This window comes from Cherax quadricarinatus, chromosome 10 (genome assembly GCF_038502225.1).
Source record: "Cherax quadricarinatus isolate ZL_2023a chromosome 10, ASM3850222v1, whole genome shotgun sequence".
NCBI lineage: Eukaryota > Metazoa > Arthropoda > Malacostraca > Decapoda > Parastacidae > Cherax > Cherax quadricarinatus.
In genome coordinates this window covers 842,415-857,240 of record NC_091301.1, presented here as the reverse complement: position 1 = coordinate 857,240, position 14,826 = coordinate 842,415, and positions in this window count along the sequence as shown.

Below are 14,826 nucleotides of genomic sequence, written 5' to 3'. Positions count from 1 at the left end.
TCCTTGTCCTTGAAGGGATCGTTACATCCTTCCCCTCCTCCTTGTCCTTGAAGGGATCGTTACATCCTCCCCCTCCTCCTTGTCCCTGAAGGGATCATTACATCCTCCCCCTCCTCCTTGTCCTTGAAGGGATCGTTACATCCTCCCCCTCCTCCTTGTCCTTGAAGGGATCGTTACATCCTCCCCCTCCTCCTTGTTCTTGAAGGGATCGTTACATTCTCCCCCTCCTCCTTATCCTTGAAGGGATCGTTACATCCTCCCTCTCCTCCTCGTCCTTGAAGGGATCGTTACATCCTCCCCTCCCTCTTCGTCCTTGAATGGATCGTTACATCCTCCCCCTCCTCCTTGAATGGATCATTACATCTTCCCCCTACTCCTCGTCCTTGAATGGATCGTTACATCCTCCCCCTCATCCTCGTCCTTGAATGGATCGTTACATCCTCCCCCTCCTCCTTGTCCTTGAAGGGATCGTTACATTCAATACTTCTTCACTCTGTGTTTACAATATATTTTGTCCATCTTTGGCTTGTTTCTACGAACAACTGTTCTCTAGTTCCCTACCTACGGCTTTATTTTGGGTAATTTCAATCCTCCCTCGTTGCAATCAGGCTCCACCTTTCACGTGTCACGTTCGTCAATCGCCTTTTTCCCTCCCTCTCATCTCTTGTGTTCTCTCCTGGTGATCCGTCAGGAAATTCTTCTACACTTCACCTTCCTTCAAGACTCTCCTCTCCCCGCTCGCGTTTTTTTTACCTACGGTGATTTGAATGGAGTCTCCGAGGATGGGGTTGGGGGGGGGGGTATTTTGTTCTCTGTATCAGCCTCTTCACTCCGCATCCCCGCCCTCATTGCTATTTATTACTGCTCTGCTGTTCCTTTGTCTGTACGAGTGACTGACTGACACTCTCTGTCTCTTACTGTCTCTCTCTGTATGTCTGCTCATTTCAGAGATTGGTCTCCGTAATATTTTTTATTACTTCAAGTTATTTTGTACGACTGAAAAAAACATTCTATACAAAGACATAAAAGTATGAAAAAGGCTAAAACCAGAAAGTGAATCAGACTTTTAATATGATCATTTGCCTTGATATCTTGAAATACCATATGTGGGAAATTTTTCCGAGCTGGAGTCCGTCAAGTATTGGATGATTACTCATGAAATGATGACTTTGAGAAAAGAACAATTAGAAATGAAATTGGTAGCGGATGCCCGTCTTATGGTACAACAGCTGCCTTCTCGCTGGTCACGCCGTTGTTCCAAGGCCTACGGAATGTTGGCATTGTACGTGACAGTACGGCAGTCGTTATCTCCGCTGTTCGATGGCAGGCAGACTGCCGACGAATATGGGTAATATAAAGACAATTTGATAAAAGTAAGACTACTGAGACAACGTTCACTGAAAAACATCTTTATAAAGTCGTGGTAAGGGCTTATTTTGTTCTAAGTCTTTGTATCACTCGACGATAAGTGTGTGTGTGTGTGTTGCTCTGTTCTAAATGTGTCTGTATAACTCCGCTCCAAGTGTCCCTGTATTAACCATCTCTTCATTGTATAAGACTGCTAAAATAACAGGTTAATTTTCAACAAAGCCAGGAAGAGACGTCGTTGATGGAATCAGGTGGTAAGCCACTCTCACTTTAGTGTACTTGTGCCTCCTATTTACAGCCAGTACTCTAAGCCTCTTAATGATGCAGGGTGCTGCTCAATGCTGCCTTTCAACCTTCTCCACAAGATAATTCATAGTCCAGAGTTAAATTTCAACCCCAGGATATTACCTACATCGATCAGTGCTGCGTCTCCATCATTCCTTCTCACACCAGCCTCATTAATAGCCTGAAAGTTGCACAGAAAACCATCATCATTATTTGTGATATAAACCTTGGTAATTGATACCGACAATGGTTTAAAAAGAAATGTGAGCCAACACCAGGACATACTTATTAGTAAAGGTTTCGGCTCTGTGACTTACACCACTTCTAAACATGCAAAACCTCACTCGCCCTTTCATCACACCTCACTCTCAAACCTACCGTATACATTATTTATTCAAGATTGATGAAGTGAACACATAGACTCCAGGCGGAGGGACTGATTACCTCAAACACCTCCTCATTTTCCACCGTTCTCTGTACTGAACTGAAGAAGCCACCGGCTGGCCATTTATGTCCTCGTCAACATCTGCTAGTGTCTTTTTTAAATAATCATTTGCGTTTTCTCAGAAACAAATGCAACTTGTCATCGCGTGTTCCAGGTTGATATGACAAACTGATGATTGATGTTGCTTCGGGCAGTGAAAATGTCCATTCTTGTATAATTAAATATTCCAGAACAGTTATGTGCAAACGTATGAGGTATATGGTGTAAGGTATGAGGTATGGGATTCTGGTATGAGGTAAAGTAGGTCAGTGAGATAAAAATTAGACACCTCACTCCCTTCTCTCACTCTTCCTATATCTTCCTATTCTCTCTTCTGTTACCCCCTCATTCGTTCCATGCTACTAGTCATTTCTTTCCATTCACCTATAGACTCTCTCTAATACCCTATCCTCCTGCTTTCTTCTCATTTTCCCTCTCTACTAACTACCCTCTCTCACTTCACTTGTCCCATTTTCTCTCTTGCTTTCCTCTTCCTCCTCCTTCACTTCTCATCGTTCTCTTCCCCCACTGCTCTCCCATCTTTCAAATTAGTTTATTTCTTCACTTGCGTCCTCTCATGCGCTCCCACTCATGTTCTTTTTCCAGATTCCTTATTGGAGCTCCAGGATAATAACACGACCTCACCAACCTGCCTCTCTTTCTCTCTCTCTGTTAGTCTGTCTGTCTCTCTCTGTATTTCTGTCGATCTATCTATATATCTATGTGTCTCTCGATAATATATATATATATATATATACAGGACAAGCCACGGGGGCTAAAGATTTCCACCCCCCGTGGTTTGACCTGCATAGTTAAGATCGCCCGTCTGCGATTGCTTTTGCCTTTAAACAGGACATCTCCACAGCCTCCTCGCTGCAGCACCTACAACCCAAGCTTCACACCCATATAAGAGTGTTGGTACGACTATACTTTCATAGATTCCCTTCATTGCCTCCATAGATAACGTTTTTTGTCTCCACATATACCTCAATGCACCACTCGCCTTTTTTCCTTCATCAATTCTATGGTTAACCTCACTCTTCATAAATCCATCCGCCGACACGTCAACTCCCAAATATCTGAAAACATTCACTTCTTCCATACTCCTCCTCTCCAATTTGATATCCAATTTTTCTTTATCTAAATAATTTGATACCCTCATCACCTTACTCTTTTCTATGTTCACTTTCAACTTTCTACCTTTACACACACTCCCAAACTCGTCCACTAACCTTTGCAATATATATATATGTGTATGTATATATATATATATATATATATATATATATATATATATATATATATATATATATATATATATATATATATATATATATATATATATATATATATAAACACAAACACTGATCTCTGGCTGAAGGAGACTCGAACCTACGAACCTTGCATTGTTCAAATCTGTAGTAAGGCTGATGCATGCAGGGGATGAGATGAAAAGCTGTAAGCCTTCTCCCTGGAAGCTGGCTGCCTTGGATCAAACGTGTAGCGCAAGCTACACGCCAAGGTATTGTCCAGTGTGGGTAAATTGGTAAAGCACTGCGTACCTTGTCCTAAGGTTCGTAGGTTCGAGTCTCCTACATCCAGAGATCAGTGTTTGTGTATATTTCGCCTGCTCTCGCGAATTCCTTGTATATATATATATATATATATATATATATATATATATATATATATATATATATATATATATGTCGTGCCGAATATGTAAAACTGGTCAATTAGCAAGAACTCATTTAAAATTAAGTCCTTTCTAAAAATTTTCTCTTATACGTTTAAAGATATATTTTTTCATTAATGTTAATGTAAAAAATTTTAATTTTGCACCAAAAGAATCTTAGAAAACTTACCTAACCTTATTATAACAAGAACAATTTATTTTAGCCTAACCTAACTACATATATTTTAGATTTGTTTACAATAATTTAATGCTAAACAAACACAGTGAAATATATTTTTTTCGTTAGGTTCAGAATGATTTTGGCGTAATTATTGCATACACAAATTTTCGCTTGTCCTATATGGCAAGAGGAGCGTTGCTATTTAAGCCAAGATCGCAAGTTCTGCCTATTCGGCATGACATACATATATATATATATATAAATATATGTATATATATATATATATATATATATATATATACAGCTCCGGAGAGAACCTTGAGTTTTCCCTGAGGGACGTTTGTTGTCTTCTCTGAGGATGAGGGTCCCCATTCCAGCTATAGAGGTGGTACTTCCCTATATATTATATATTATTGTTCCCACGAACAAGTGGTATTGACCATTTGTGTTGTTATTGATCAATACCACTTATTCGTGGGTACAATAATATTATATATATACATATATATAACGCTCTTAATAAGTCCCTCTAGAGAACGCAGAGATAAATAGCATTACACAACCACCACTTTAAGGTTTCCTTGTCGGAATTTTGGTGTACCTGTCCTCCATGCATCAAAATTGAGGGAGAAGTCTTTCATAACCCAGAAAATACATCCATTAGACTGAAGGAAAAACAACTAATTTTTCATCTTTCACTTCCTACGTTCACAGACGACAAGCTGAAACGGGCCTGAAAATTTTTGGACTGGGAGGGATGGGGGGGGGGGTTGTCTTCTTCCTTACCCTGAAGAAAATTTATGCGGCCTTTTCTCCTATGTATTTACCATCATCGAGGATAACCATCGTAACTTTTATCCCCTCACCGGTGAAGGAGTCAAAATAGAGTTGATGGAAATGGGAAATTGGGGGGAGGGGGGTTAGAGGGGTAGTAAAAAGTATCCAGCCGGCCCCCTTTTAGCTTGCCAAACAAGCCATCATCGGGGTGGGTTAAGACGCCAGCATAAAATACTAATTGTCCGTCTCACTATGAATAGTTCAATGCAACCAGAGGGAGTACCAGCGCTGCCATCCTCTCCTTGTCTTATAAATATAAACTTGTCTCTTTTCTCTTAGTATCGCAATGCACTTTGCCATATTTATTTAGTTTACTTTCTCTATTATCTTTATTGTTAAGCTCGCACCGTGTGAGAGTTGAGATTTAATATTTTGGGTTAGAATTGTGCTGAAATATCGGTTGGCAACTCTGGCGTCCTCATGGAGCGATGCAACTTCCGTTTTCTATAAGGGAGTCAGGCTCCGTGAATAAGCGTAATGACTCCATTGTCCACTAAGATGTATGGGTTTCGCTCAAATTAGCATGGATTTGGTCCTCCAGATACAAGCGTCGCTATAGAGGGGATATGAGGCGCATTTTACTATGATTTATGGTTGCAAAAGCAGAAAAAACTGGAATTTTTACCAAAACTCTTCTAAGTTTGCCTGCCACAAGTTTTGATGGGCGACTATTTTATTCGTGGGTTGGATATGTTTTAACAAACTCCCAGGAGAATCCCGACGATTCTGTAGTAGTTAATTTGGTATACAATTATATATGTCAGTAGTAGTTAATTTGGTATACAATTATATTGTACCGTAGTGGCACTGGCGAGACACAGACAAATACACACACACACATACAAAACAGACTAAGTGTCTATCTACAAATGCGTTTGACAACCAGTAACTACTACTACTACTACACACGAACGCAGAAGAGGTACGATAAATCTCTTGGAACCGGAAGAGAGTGGACCTAGTAGTGACCAGCGAAGAGGCGGGGCCAGGAGCTACCAATCAACCTTTGCAATCACATATAGGTGAGTACATACACACACCTATCTGGAAATTGTTCCGGAAGCCAACTTGCCAGCGGCCCGGTACTTGACCAGGCCTCCCGGTGAACCAAAGCTTGATCAACCAGGCTGTTACTGCTGGCCTTATGCACTCCAGAGAAGGAACCACAGCCCGGCTGATCGGGTACTCATTTAAGGTATCTATCCAGTTCCCTCTTGAACACAGCCAGAAGTCCGTGCATGGTGGGAGAATATTGAACAATCTTGGGCCCCTGACACTTAACGTGTTTTCCTTTAGTATACTCGCCGTCTGCCGAGTCTTTTGTTTCGTAGAGAGTGATTTTCCAAGTGCAAATTATGATGAATCCTTCTTGCCAGTATTCCGAGTACAGGCTATGGGACTGCAAATGTTCCCAGAGCTGCAGTTTCGGCTGCCTTGAATGGGGCTGCTAGCGTACAGCAGTACTCCAGCCCAGAGAGAACAAGTGACATAAAGAGGATCATCTTATCATTTACCTCGCACACACGCTCTCTCTCTGTCTCTCTCTAGAGACAGGACAGCAGCACTAGTGTGGGAGGCATTGTCTAACATCAGGAGAAATCAAACTTACTCAGGCGAACCAGTTATGCTCGGCTAACAAGATTGACTGAGAGACTGTGGCAAATGTGCTGTGAAGACTGCATTGGGAGAGGGAGGAAGGACGCGGAGAAGGGAGAGAAGGGAGGACGTGGAGAGGGGAGTGAAAGGAAGGAGGGGGTGTCAGAGACGTACAGGAGGCAAGGGGTGATGGTGTGGTAGCACAGGACTAGGGTAACTAAAGAGGGGAAGTGGTATGTAGGGGTTAAGTTGAAAGTGGAAGCGGCCTTCAGCTGACTAGGAAGAAGAGCTGAGGTAGAATGGTGAATGCATGTGGAACGGGGTGAAGTCTTTATTATTATTATTGTTGTTGTAATTAGTATTATTGTTATTATTATTTAAAACGCTAAACCCATGTGGGTTACTCTGCAAAAGGAGTGACGGAGGATCGATCCTACGTGCGGTAATTACGAGACACCCAGGAATACGCCCAAGAGGTCAAGAAGTGGAAAGATTCTCAGGAGACACGACTTAAGGAAACAGAAAAAAAAAGGAACGAAAATATATGAAGAAGGATGAGAAGACAGGAAGAGAGAAAGGTGGTGAGGAATGAAATATAAAAAGAGATGGAGGGGTGGGCGTAATGCGTCCTGATTTTATAAGGGAGGGAATAAGTAAGCTTATTTAGGGACAGGTACACATAAGTAAAATTATCATACATGTTGTAACTTACCCAGGATAACCCTCCCCCCCCAATAAAACAAAATCAGACAAAATTACTTATTTCCATTGGGATTCTTGTAAAATCTTAACATTTAAAGGCAAGCAGTATGTTACAGTAGGAATCAATCATGATTATAAACTTAAAATTAAAACAGCTAAGTGACTTAATAGTGTGACTCTAAGATGGTAACTGAGGAGGAAGGGAGGAGATGGAGAGGGAGTGAAGAGGTGATAAAGGAAGGAGGGAAGAGGGTGATGAGAGGCAGGAAGGAGAGAAGGGGTGAGGGGAGGTATGAAGGAGGGGTGAGGGGAAGTATGAAGGAGGGGAGAGGGGAGAAGGGAAAGGGGTGAAAGGCAGCAACAGTGAAAGGTATTAATGATAATGGAGGAATCTGGCTAATGTGTCGTCCATTACTACTCCCAGACCAGAAGTGGTGTCGTGGTGCCGTAGCAGAGTTGTCGTGGTGGTGGGGTCGTAGCAGAGTTGTCGTGGTGGTGGTGGGGTCGTAGCAGTTGTAGTGGTGGGGTCGTAGCAGAGTTGTGGTGGTGGGGTCGTAGCAGAGTTGTCGTGGTGATGGTGGTGGTGGTGTAGAGGAAATCTTAGTGAAGTTATAGTGGTGCATAGTTTTGGTGGAAGTCGTGTTGGAAAAGTTGGGCTACCACCACCACTACCACTACCACCACCATCTACAACAACCCCCAACCACTAACCCCAACCCCATCACCGCTCATCATCACCCACCACCACTACCCACCGACCAGTTTACCAACCACCACCCAAAACAACCCCCACCATTTCCCCCAACCACACCACCACTCGCTACTTTCACCCACCCACCTATCACCCACCACCACCACTACTCACTTCCACAACTCACTTCCCCACTACCACAACTCACTTCCCCACTTCCACCACCTCCTGCATCTCCACCAATCAGTACATCACCAAAACCACTTGCCATCATCCACCACTACCACACTCCCTCCACCACAACCAGAAAACTCACCATCACCTCCTCTCCCCCTTAACCAGTATCACCAGCCAGACAAGGGATCACCCCTGCATGGGAGCCACACACAACCCATCACAGTTCAGGAGATTACATCTGACTCCACCTCCGTGGCATCAAAGCAACCTGCATAACGATGCGAAATAATACCTTTAAAAAAGACCTCCCCCAATTAATCAACAGCTTCCCATGTCCCAGTCAGATTTTCCCCTCACCTCTTTTTTATGACCCCTATTTTTCGCCTCCCTCACTCCCCGTCTCCCCTCGGAATCCTGCGACTGACGCCATGCACAGTGGAGATCAGAGTGCATTAAGGGTGCATCACAAGGGATAGGGGGGTCGGCTTGGCTGGACAGTAATTAATCCTGCAGTTCAAAGGCGACGATATTTCACTGGCTGGACAGTCCAATAACTGGTAGTATGCCACGGTGGGCGTCATTCCACACATTCCCTGGTCAGTACGCTTCAATGGGCAGGGAGAATGAGGGAGGGGGGAGGAGAGGGAAACGGGAGAGAGAGAGAGACAGTGTGAGGATAGGAAGTGAGAGACAGACAAATGAGAGAGATGTACAGAGACGAAGGCACACAGGTAGTACAGACAGACAGACAGACAGACAAGCACGCACGCAGCAACGACACAACTACACTCGCCCGCACCCACCTGCTTACGCACCCACTCACCAGTGAACACTCACCCACCAATGCGCATTCACCAAGGAGCACTCACTCATCCCCACACCCACACCACCACACAGCTAGGAACGACACTGCATATATTAGAAGGGAAAGTGGGAAATAATTTCCACAAATTAAAACAGAAGAGGCTAGACCATCAGCAAAACTTCTTCGTAAACTAACGAGAGGGAAAAACTGCTGTAATTGCTAAGCGCTACAAGTGAAGGAGGAAGAACTAGTTGATGATGGAAACGTAAACAGATGAGCCAGGTAGTTCTCCAAGAAGAAATGTTGCCAGAGAATATGGGAGCAAAGACGAATCAACCAAAGCTAGAAAACATCCACATAACAATGTAGGAACTGATCAAGATACTGAAGGAGTAGTGCACAACAATAGTCATAGGACCAGATAGTATAACACCGTGGATACAGAGGGAAGGTGAAGATCTGTGTGTCTACTGCAATGATCTTCAGCAAGGTAACCAGGGACAGGGTAGCTACTGGTTAGCTGGAAGCTTGCTAATATTGTCCTGAATTTAAGATGGAAGGAAACAGAGGATGCGCTGAACTACACATATCTTGGAACAAGCCACATAGGGATGAAAATCTTTAGCTCAAAATCTTTCGCACTCTCCGTGCGTCGTCAGGATACTAGCAACAGACAGCAGGAGGAAAAAATCTCTCTGGGGCAAGGCAGAAATGTAAAGTTTCAGGCCATGTCACAGTTTAGTGTGTCACACAGTCTATTGTGTCACAGTTTAGTGTGTCACACACTAGACTGATGTTGGCAGATGTGAAACTTGAGAATAATGCTAACAGGAGAGGCCAGAGACAGCCTAGAGATAGATCTGGGACGCAGCGATGGTCAAACAAGTGGTTGCTGGAGTTCAATCTAAATAAATAAATGTTTAAGCAATTCGGGAGAGGAGGAGGAAGAGGCAGAGTACTGATTGGGAGAATAAACACTACAATTTCAACAAACATAATACCGAAGTAGCATATCAACGGTGTGACAACGGCAGTTAATAGGAATCTTTCTAGTGAATCTTCAGGAACTTCTAAAAAGAATCCGTTAGGATTCTGTAAACATCGTACGTCAGACCAGTCTTAGAAAACGCAGCATCAGCGAAGACCCACCAGCCGATCAAGAGTTATTTAGAGCCTTGAAATGTTTAAAATCTGACAACCACGTTATTCAAGAGCTTAAGGGAGAGAATTGTGAGGAGAGACAAACAACAACTGAACTTCGTGACTCTGGAAGAGAATACCACTAAGAGACGTATGATTATGATATTCAGTATGGAGCGAATAGGGAGAAAGTATCTGATATGCAAGTACCAGCAGGAGAACAATGTAGATGGGAGCTTAAAACAGATATGTGAGGAAGAACTTGTTTTCTGTCTTGGGTGAGAAGGAGATGGAATGTACTGCATACTAGAGGGATTAAGACAACTGAAACACAGTTTTCAGAGCAGGTGTGAGATACCAGAAACCTGTAATGCCAGCTGATGAAGGAGGGCCCTAGAGCTGAGCCTCGACCCCTTGCAAACACAAATTGCCGAGTGCAAGACTCACATCAGAAGTACACACAACTATCTGTAGTGACGTCCCCTCAAGGGAGGTTCCTTGATGCTGGAGAGGGGCTCTTGATCTAGGGAATTGTATCTGTGCTCCGGTTCCCTGAATTGAGCCTGAATACCTTCCATCCCCCCATGCGCTGTATAATCCTACGGGTTTAGCACTCCCCCATAATTATAATAATAATGTAGTGACGTCACTCCGCTCCTTCACGAGACAGTAAACTTTATTTTTCCTGTTGAAACTATCTCTCTTACGTCTCTCGATAGGTGAGTACGAATAGGAAGTGCGTCTGTCTCGCAGACGGAGGATCGAGCCTCTAATACGTCTTGCGTTTAATGAGTTTTGTGAACACATATTACTGTACCTGGAGTACACTTTCTATATCAGTCCTCGTAAATAACCTATCTCAATGTGGACTATATATACGTCTTTTGCTGTCTGAATTCCTCCATGTACTGTCTCTCTATCTCTCACTTTCTGTCCAACATTGAGTAACTAAATAACTAGGGAGTAACCTAGGCTAAAACAGGGAAGGGGGTCTGCGTGGCAGAGAGGCGAAGAGGGAATGGGAGAAAAGCAGTGTCAAGTGGGAATGGGAGGAGAGGAATGTGACCAGGGAATAGGAGGAAGGAGGGACATGGCTAAGGAGAACAGGAAGGAAGAGCACCGAAAGTGGGTGGAGCGTGTGACGATTAGTTCACGGATGTTGCAGAGGGGAAGGCACAATGCAGGAGGGAGAGGGAGGGAGGGAGGGAGGGAGAGGGAGAGAGAGAGAGAGAGAGAGAGAGAGAGAGAGAGAGAGAGAGAGAGAGAGAGAGAGAGAGAGAGAGAGAGAGAGAGAGAGAGAGAGAGAGAGAGAGAAGAGGAGAGGGAGTAAGGGTTGAGACAGTAGGAGTGATGGTGGCCACTGAACTATAAAGTAATTAGCCTTCGTATACTGCATTGGTTTCAGGGAGAGGGAAGAGGCAGAGGAACATGGGAGAGGGAAGACGCAGAGAAAGAGGGGAGAGGGAAGACGCAGAGGAAGAGGGGAGATGAAAGAGGCAGAGGAAGTGGGGAGAGGGAAGAGGCAGAGGAAGAGGGGAGAGGGAAGCGGCAGAGGAATAAGGGAGAAGGAAAAGAAGGAAGAGAGAGGGAAGAGGGAGATGTAAAGAAGAAACAAATAGTGTGGGAGATCAAATGGGGAAGAAGTAGATGGTAAAGAGAACAGAAAGAGAGATGTGGAAAAGGGGGAAAATATAATTAAAAGAGCAGATAAGATGAAACAGTACACATGATGAGAGAGAGAGAGAGAGAGAGAGAGAGAGAGAGAGAGAGAACTGACGCTAGCAGCTCATAACTTTTAAATAAAGTTAGGAACCTTAACCTAACCTTGTAAAACCCTGTGTAAAAAAAAAAGAAGAGTAAAAAAAATGTGGCTAACAAAAATATAGATATAAATAAATAAAAACCTACACCAGCTAAACAATACATGTTTGAAAAAGCAGAAGACCACACATCCTAGAAGAACGTACCAAGAAACTCGATAAAAGAAACACTGTAACTATGCTCAGTTCACCGCCTGGATGGTGCCCATGCTGAGAGCATAAGCCAGTAAATAAGAGTGAACCTGAGAATAAGAGCCTGACAGTGCTCCCGAAACTTAGAAAACGAGCCTAGTAAAAATATGAACCTAATGAGAAAAACTCCAAAAACTTTACCACATGGTTAATGCAGCGGAAAACACGCAAAATAGCTGGGTGACTGAACAAGGTGTACTAAGATAGATGCCTATGGTATGCAAAGACAGGGTAAACAAAGACAGACAAGGCATACAAAGACAGACAGAGAGGGTATATACAGACAGACGATATACCACGGGAAGAACCAGGAAGAGTGGACACAGCTGGAAACCGAACTCAGTAAGTGAACGCCCAGGTGAGTCACAGGAAAGTCAGGATATATTTGTACAACTTGAGAGTCGTAACGAAGTGGAACGGAGTGCGAACGGCAGAGTGAAGGCTGAAACATTTCACAGCTTTACAGAGATACGACAGAAACAGATCAAAGCAGAGAAAAGAGAGAGAGAGAGAGAGAGAGAGAGAGAGAGAGAGAGAGAGAGAGAGAGAGAGAGAGAGAGAGAGAGAGAGAGGCAGGCCCGAGAGCTGAAACTAACTTTAGCAAATTAAATCTAAATATTTACTCACTCACACACACACACACACACACACACACACACAAAGAGAAGCAATCAAATCTCTAAACTTTTCCCACGTAGCACCAATGCCAAATGAAGTTTAACACGCCTTTTATAGTTCAATTAAACTCTAAATCTGAATTTAGAGTGCAGCGACAATGCAGAGTCTTGGGAGGCTAGTTTGGAAAGGGGACGAGGCAGAAAGTTAGCAGCAGGAAGATGAAAAAGAAGAGAAGGGGTGAGAGAAAGGTGAGTGAAGGAGGGAGAAAGACGAATGAGAGAGAGAGAGAGAGAGAGAGAGAGAGAGAGAGAGAGAGAGAGAGAGAGAGAGAGAGAGAGAGAGAGAGAGGGAGATAAGGAGCAGGGTGTACTGCAACACGTTACTCCCCTGAAAAGATGAGATGACAGGGAGGGAGAGAGAGGAAAGAGATCCGAGAGATAGAGATGAAGGGAGATACGGAAAAAAGCAGAAAGTAAGATAAATATGGGGTATACACACAAAGAAGAAAGAAGAATCACGAACCAAGGTTGTGAGAGACAACACTTTGAAGAATCCTGTAAGCGCTTTCCTCTAAACCACAACTAGGGAATTGAATGACCTTTGTTTGGCCATTAAAGGCCACTCTGACCTTCCTCTGGCCAACAGAGAATTTGGCCTGCAATCTTCCTTTTGCAAGGTGACCTTCAAAGGCTGGTCAGTGACTTTTCAACACGGTGATGGCCATTGTTTGGGAAACATTCTAGACGCTTATGTCATGAGCTGGACCCTACTGGAGAACATTTATTATTGAGGCTGAAGTGAGAGTTGTATTATTATTATGATTATTATTATGCTGTTGATATTATTATTACTATTATTATTAGTTTAATATTATTATTAGTAGTAGTGTAGTAAAAGTATTACATCAATTATTTATTATTAATAAGACTTGCAGCTAGTTATTAAAGTCATTCTGTTTATATTAGTCGTTCACACTCTCATAAAGCTCGAAAATGGAGTCTAAAGCGACGAATGAGAGACCTAATTGCTCTTAAAGATATTAATTAAGCAGGTAATGTGCTTAATGCACTCTGTTAAGCCCTTCTAACAGGATGGGCATTTATGCTCTTCGTAAGCATTTATAAAAGTTTAGGTCAGGTGAGGTTAACGTGAATTGACCTATATTTACGTACAGTCCAGAGGATACATCGAAATAACATTTAATGGCATCTTACGTCTTGCAGCTCTGTGTTTAAGATGAAGTTACTGGCGACCATATACGAAGAGTCTACTGTATACTTAGTGTTAGGTACTGAGTAAGCTTCGAAGAGGGGAAGTTTTTTGCATCCTTCCGCAGAAAGTGGTAATCTAAGTGGCTTACCAAATGGAGAACGAGTTACGCTCTTTCTCCACTTGGGTACATAAGTAGTTAATGATTATACTCAGGCTGAGAACTTGATTAAGTGTTGAAGAACTGTAAGTGGCCATGTAACTGATATTTACTAATTAGCTCTGCCAGAGGTAATTAGCAGTATGTTCCCAATCCTAGGTAAGATATGATTATGTCGTCTCGCTTTCTTTGTTTCAATGGTTCAGCATGGAACCTTGAACGTGAGGGTTCCATGCAGGTGCTGCTCACTCCAGTGCTGGCCTTTCTTATGACAGGAAATATTCTAAGCGGCTCCTTAACTCGAATGTTAAAACCATTCTCACTTTTATCGGGTTTGTATCTACGTACCAATAATGTTATCCTATATTTCTGTGTAGTGAGAGGTCCGATGATGTCACTCTTGAGATTTTTTTTCCTCTTCCAATTCTAGGAATTTTCACTATTTTCTTTTTGGCGGTGCGGTTCCTTGCCTTCATTGCTTCCCCCCCCCCCCTCCTCCTCCTTTTTTTTTACACAGGGTTTGACAAGGTTAAGGATCCCTAGCTTTATTGACAAGCTATTTACAGTTTAAGGATTCCTAACTTTATTAACAAGCTAAGAGCTGTTACCAACATCAGCTCATTTGAAAGCATTTTTATTGTTATGAGACATACAAGTAGGGAACAGGATAAAGTTGGAGCCATCTGTGGGCCAGCATTTTCATTTGATCAACTGACCTTATCTCGCTGACATCATAATGCTGTACGAATGTGTTCCAGACTTGAGTCATCCTGGGGATAAATGATCTCAGATGAAGTGATGTTCTGGAGAAGGGTACAGCCAGAGTGAAGTTGCTGCTTTCTGCCCGTCTTGTGGTATAGAACTTGCTTCACACTGTCCTCGAAGT